Raw genomic sequence first — 7,057 nt, forward strand, 5'->3', positions numbered from 1 at the left:
GCAAGTTCAAGCTGTTTATAATTGTTAGCGTAAACAGTGACCAGCTGAGGACAGGGCTGTCATTGGAGTTGACGTTTTATTTTCATAGTTGATATTGGGGACATGGACCTAAAGCACCGTGCCTTGCCCTTTTGCCAGATGGGCCTATGCTTCTCTATACTTGAGTCTATTTGACTAAATACCCGATATTGACTAGGAATTATGACGTGTAGGATACCCCTTACCACAGTAACATCAAACTCATGTTCTAAATGCAACTTGTTCAGGGACTGGCTTCTAACTCTGGGTGGGAATGTTAAGCTCAGTCCAGTTCAATTCAGTAAGCATTTATCAAGAAACTCCTAGACCAAGAGCTCTGTTAGACACTGGGTATGGGGTGATGGGGATACGAAGATGTGGAATTAGAACTCGAGAAGCTCAAATGCTTCCATTTAATTCCCTAATGCAATTACTAAGCTTCAACCTGATGGCTGTAATGTCTAAATTCACTTTTTCTTTATTCTAGTTCTACATAACAAAGCGTAAATAATCACAGAGGAATGATTCTGTGTTGGACTATTCAGTGGACAGAGAAGAGCATTCTGACCAGTGTGAGACACTGTCTCCGTTCCCAGGGAGCCCGTGAGGTGGCTGCACAGAGCACACGCGTGAAGATTCAGGAGCACGAGCGTCAGGTGATGGGAGGGGCACGGAGGCAGCACCACAAAGATGCCTGCCGAGGGGCCGCTGCAGCCAGCCTGGCCGGGAAGGTCACAGGAGTGGGCACAGGCATCTCCCTCCAGCCGCACTTGGTTTTCAAGAGGACACATGCAGGGAAGGGGATGACACCGAAATGCTGTGGCGCTGAGGGAAGGAGAGGAGGGACACAGGGCCAAGGGCTGGCCACCATCCCTTGCGTCCCTGCCTCTATGATCGCTGCCAAAATCAGCCCCAACGGGGAGAAGTGAGATGGGTGAAAGAGGTGGACAGACTTGGCTTCCATGGAATTCACAGATTCCAGTCATTAAAAATCCCTTCTGAGTTTTCATCTGGAAAACTTTGCAAATGTATTTAGCGACAAGAGGCAGAAGATGAAGCCAACACAGTTGGGCTCAAACCGCCGCCCTTCTCCTTCTCTCTGCATCCAGGACCCACCCTGAGCCCCTGAGTGCGAGGACCCGGAGCTGCCCAGCCCAAGGGAGCGGCCCCTGACCAGAGGAGGGAGCCACACAGCGGGGCCCCCAGCACGTGGATGGCAGGATCTGTGCTATGTCAGTCCCAGGGCCCCAAGCAGAGAAGGCCTGGGGCTCCCAGCTGAAGTTTTGCTGTCTCCTCTGTCACCAAAGTCGAGAAGGACTGAGTGAGACCAACGTCGGACCTGCTGGCTCCTCGGTGGCTGCCGATGTGGCCCTCAGGCTGCGGGTGAAACCGTCTAGGGAAGCCGAGACAGTGGCTAGAATCACAGCCACGAGTGTTCCTGGGGCCCTAAAACACAAGCGCAGCCTGAGGAAGGCAGCGCCCGCTCAGATCCCCGTCCAGGCTTGTGTGCCACACTCGAGAGGCACACGGCACCAGAACATGGCACTTTAAGTGACTTTGTGGGGTGTAGGAACACAAAGTGGGGCCTCGAGTGGCTCAGAAGTCACTCTCACTAGCCCGCGGGGACCCGGGCGGCCCCTCTGGATGTGGCTGGCGTCTCTCCAGGGCGGGCTCCAAAGTCCTATGGAGGAGGTGAGTGTCGGTCTTGCTCTGAGGAAGGACCCTGACAAGTATCCTGAACACGCGGGCACACAGCTGGCTGACTCATCTGAAGGGACCTGTTGAGCCACTAGCCAGGGAAGGCTGGAAAGAACTCGACTAACACACGATCCCTGCCCAGGCGCCCACCTGGGCCGCCCACGAGAAAACTAGGGAAGCTGTGAAGACGGAGGTGTGCACGGGGCTGGGAGAACCCTGGGAAAAGCCGCACTGGGGACAGGGAGGGACGGAGGGCTGGGCCCCACAAGCAAACGAGGGAGGCGCTCAGTGCCATGAAGACCCCGCTGCACCCACAGCTGCAGGCCTGGCTGGCAGCATGACCGTGGCTTCAGGCGCGGGCCCAGGAGCACGTGTGTTTAGCAGGAGCTGCCCTCCTGGAGCCGCACTATGGGTACCGTCATTTTAGAGGCAGGTACCTGATATCAAGGATGACAATCCACCATGCCACCCTGAATTACAGCCATGTCCTCAGCGGGTCACTATTTACGCTGACAATTACAAAGAGTTTGAACTCGCTGTCCCAAGAGGCAACAAGCCCTTCATTATCACGGCCGCAAGCCTCTGTGCGGCCCTCCTCCCCCTCCGCTTCCCGTCGGGGCAACCTGAAGTCCCATGACAGTGACTCAGAGCCAGCCCAGTAGCTTCAGTGCAGGAAAAATCACAAAAACTCAAACACATCCTAAACATGGGCAGTTAGTAGGAGCTGATTCCTAAATTAAACCTGTTCGGAGGCTTTCTGGGCTACCACAGCTGTGATAACAGGCTTGCGCTTTTTGCTCCCCCTGAAGGGCGGCGAGGAGGCCGGACTCTGCCATTCTGCAGGCTCCAATACATGGAGCCTGCCCTGTGGCATCGGTGGCATGTGCCAGACAGTGTGACCGTCGCCCGCAGCGAACACTCGGCACAGCAGAGCAGGCTTGGGGAAGAACAGAAAGTGACCTCTAAGCCTGCAGAAGACACTAAGCCACACACGGCCTCACGTGCACTGCGTGTCAATCACGGCCGAAGCAGGAGTGAGCTCTTAATAGTTCCAGTAAATGCAAAGGCCGCCCTGGAAAACTGCGTGAACCTTTCTGACAACTCACAGGTAGGTGGCTACTGCCTGAGACACGAAGGTAAAGAATTCACCTGAAACTGCATATTATAAAACTTATTTTTAAATGATGGCACTTAATTTGAAAGACTCCCAAAGAATACTGCATTAGAAAGTGACACAGTGAAACCGTGAAGCTGACCACAGGAGTCCCTGGAAATTTCACCAAATGTTGTGTCATAACTGGGAAACAGAAGAACCGCACCTGATGAAACATTCGATTAATCACTCGAGTCCTCCCCACATACGAAGCTATGTTAAAAAGTGTTCCAAAGGTGGAGAGGATGATATTTCTTCCGATTTCGCAGGGGATGTACACCACCCCTGCAATATGGTTCCTAACATCCAGGGGGCGAGAGGATGATATTAGTCTCAATATTGCAGGAGGTGTACACTCCCTAGTGACATTGTTCCTAATATCCAGGGAAGTAGAGGAAGATATCACTCCCAATAGAGCAGGGAGTGTACACCCCTTCTGTGACATTGCTCCTAATAGCCAGCGGGGGAGAGGAAGATATTACTCCCAGTATTGCAGGGGATGCACACCCCCTTGTGATATTGTTCCCTATATCCTGGGAGGGAGACGATGATACTCGTGGCAATATCGCAGGGGGTGTACATATCCACTGAGATATTGTTCCGAATATCCAGAGGGAGAGAAAATGATGTGACTCCCAATATCACAGGGTGTGTACATCCTCCTGTGATATTGTTTCTTATATTCAGGGAGAGAGGATGATATTACTCCCAATATCGCAGTGGTTATACACACCTCCTGCGATATTGTTCCTAATATCCCGAAAGGGAGAGCAACATATTTCTCTCAATATGGCAGGGGGTGTACACCTCCTTTGTAATATTGTTCTTAATATCCATGATGGGAGAGGATGATATGACTCCCAATATCGCAAGAAGTGTACAGTAGCCTGTGATACAGTTCCTAACGTCTAGGTGGGGAGAGGATGACATTACTGCTCATATCGCATGTGTTGTAAAACTCCTTTGATATTTTGCCTACAATCCTGAGGGGAGAGGGTGATATTGCTCCCAATATCGAAGAAGGCGTACACCCCCCCGTGACACTACACCCAATATCCACGTTGGAAGACGAAGACATTATGCCCAATATCGCAGGGCATGTACACCCACCCTGGGATATTGTTCCTTATATTGAGAGGGGGAGAAGATGCTATTGCTCCCAATAACGCAGGGGCTGTGGCGGTACACCCTTCCTGTGATATTGTTCTTAATATCCTAGGGAAGCGAGGATGATACTACACCCAGTATCGCAGGGGGTGTACACCCACCCAGTGATATTGTTCTTAATGTACTCCACCTCCCACCACCAGGGATATCGGTCCTAATATCCAGGGGAAGAGAGGATAACATTATGCCCTATATCACAGGGGAGTGTACACACCCTCTGTGATGTTGTTCCTAGTATCCAAAGGTAGAGACGATAATATTACTGGCCATATCGCAGGGGGTGTACACCCTTCTGTGATACTGTTTTTGACATTCAGTAGGGGAGAGGACAACATTAATCCTAATATCACAGAAGGTGTACAGACCCCTGTGATGTAGACCCTAATGTACAGGGGAAAGAGAAGACTATTGCTCTCAATATCGCAGGGGCTGTAACCACCCTGCCCCCTGTATATTGTTCCTAATATGCAGAGGGGTGGAGGCTCATAGTACTCCCGATATACGAGAAGGTGCACACACACCTGTGATAGAGTTCCTAATATCCAGCGGGAAAGAGGCTGATTTTACTTTCGATATCGCAGTGGGTGTACACAGCCCCCAACCCTAGGATATCGTTCCTAATATCCAGGAGGGAAGAAGATGACATGGCTGACAATATCGAAGTGGGTGGGCACTTCTTCAGTGATATGGTTCCTCTTATTCAGAGGGTGAGTGGATGATACTACTCCCAATAAAGTAGGAACCATACAGCCACCTTGGGATTTTGTCCTTAATAACCACAGGGGAGAGGTGATATTACTACCAGTATTGCAAGGGGTGTACACCCCTCCTGTGATACTGTTTCTTATATCCAGGAAAGGAGAAGATGGTGTTAGTACCAATATTGAAGGGATGGACAGCTGCCATGGGATATTGTTCTAAAGATACAGGTTGAAAGAAAATGAGATTCCATCCAATATAACAAGGGGTGTATACCCCGCCTGTGATATGAATCCTAAAACCTAAAAGAGAGAATGACATTGCTTCCAAAAACACACAGGGTGTACACCCACCCTCTGATATTGTTCCTGTCATCTAAAGGAAGAGATGATGATACTACTCCCACTACCGCCAACCAACTACCACTTCTTTAAGCATCTTGACAACTTTTTGCAGGGAAAACAAGTACACAACCAGCAGGATGCAGAAAATGCTTTTCAAGAGTTCATCCAACCCTGAAAGCACAGAATAAACAAGTTTATTTCTCATTGGCAAAAATGTATTCATTGTAATGGTTTCTTTTCTTTTTCCTTTTTTTTTTTTTTTTTTTTTTTTTTCACAGAGTCTCACTCTGTCACCCAGGCCAGAGTGCAAAGGTGCAATCTCGGCTCACCGCAACCTCTGCCTCCTGGGTTCAAGAGATTCTCCTGCCTCAGCCTCTTGAGTAGCTGGGATTACAGACACATGCCACCACTCCCGGCTACTTTTTGTCTTTTTAGTAGAGACGGGATTTCACCATGTTGGTCAGGCTGGTCTCAAACTCCTGACCTCCTGATCCGCCTGCCTCAGCCTCCCAAAGTGCTGGGATTACAGGCGTGAGCCACTGTGCCCAGCCCATTGTAATGGGTTCTATTTTGATTAATAAAGATGTGTTGCAGCCTAGTTATACAAATTTAAAATTCATGGTCCAAAACCATAATTACTTTTGCACCAACCTAATACTTTAAGAATTAAAAGAAGCCTTTATATTAGAGAGCCCATGGATGATAAAATCATAAAGAATATTACAATCTCCATAACCCACAAACTTGGTAACTTAGACCAACTGGATGAATTAAAAGACACAATCTATTAATACTAAAACACAGGAGAAATAGGTAATCTATATATATTGATATCTATTAATAAAATGGAATCAATACCTAATAACCTTACAGAAAACTTATATATTCCATAAATCTGACATTCTGTCATGTTATTCTAACTGGTGGGATTCAGGGATTTCCATTTTGATAAGAACATAGGTGAGTCTCACACACTTAATTTTAGTGCTCATTGGTCAGAAAAGCCATGTCCATTATAGGATACTGCGGAGCAATGCGTTATGGAGAATTTAGGCAAGATAATATGATTTTCAGAGTTAAAGGAAGACAACCTGATTTATGTACAGTAATTCCTCATAATATCATAGGGGATACCATATTTAAACTTTGGGGTATCCCGAGGTATAATTCTTATTTGAGCCACCTGTGAATTTCAGACACGGAGGCTTCCCAACTTTGGTGGCTTTCAATAAATGTGGAAGTTAACTCACAACCTATTTTGTGGAGGCATAAAATTCAATGAGCACTCATTTAACCTTTTATTTTAAATATTATTTTTGTAAACTTGCATTTCCAATTAGTTGAAATTTTTAACCTGTTTCAGTTCTTATCCACTTTTTTTCCCCCCCTGAGACGGAGTCTTGCCCTGTCACCTAGGCTGGAGTGCAGTGGCATTGTCTCGACTCACTGTAACCTCCGCCTCCCAGGTTCAAGCGATTCTCCTGCCTCAGCCTCCCGAGTAGCTGGGATTACAGGTGCCTGCCACCACGCCCAGCTAATTTTTGTATTTTTAGTAGAGATGGCCCTTCCCCATGTTAGTCAGGCTGGTCTTGAACCCCTGACCTTGTGATCTGCCCACCTCGGCCTCCCAAAGTGCTCGGATTACAGGCCTGAGCCACCGCACCCGGCCTCTCCACTCTTTTTAGGTGGAGGGGAGTAAGGGTTTCTTGGAATTAGGAGGAACTCCCATGTACCCAACCCATTTGGGTAAATTTCTTCCTTCAGAGTTTTTCAAATCAGCATCACCATTGTTAAAGGCCTCCCACATGGTAATAATTGTGCTATAGGGTTTTATAAACGTGAAGTTTATGTTTGGCTGAATGAACCTCCTTGCTGTGGCACAAGGGGGCCATAGGTGTTTTCACCAATTACGAAGCGGGTTCACTGTGCAATGGCTACCAACTTTTCTGAGTACAATGAGGCCAAATACATTCATAGA

The 7,057-nt window shown here is 48.1% G+C and overlaps 1 pseudogene; it reads right to left on the reverse strand.

Moving 5' to 3' along the window:
• Window positions 1-1,464: 1,464 nt before the first annotated feature.
• Window positions 1,465-2,138, reverse strand: LOC144335215 (uncharacterized; annotated as a pseudogene).
• Window positions 2,139-7,057: the final 4,919 nt, after the last annotated feature.

Source organism: Macaca mulatta, chromosome 16 (assembly GCF_049350105.2).
Source record: "Macaca mulatta isolate MMU2019108-1 chromosome 16, T2T-MMU8v2.0, whole genome shotgun sequence".
In the NCBI taxonomy this organism is placed as follows: domain Eukaryota; kingdom Metazoa; phylum Chordata; class Mammalia; order Primates; family Cercopithecidae; genus Macaca; species Macaca mulatta.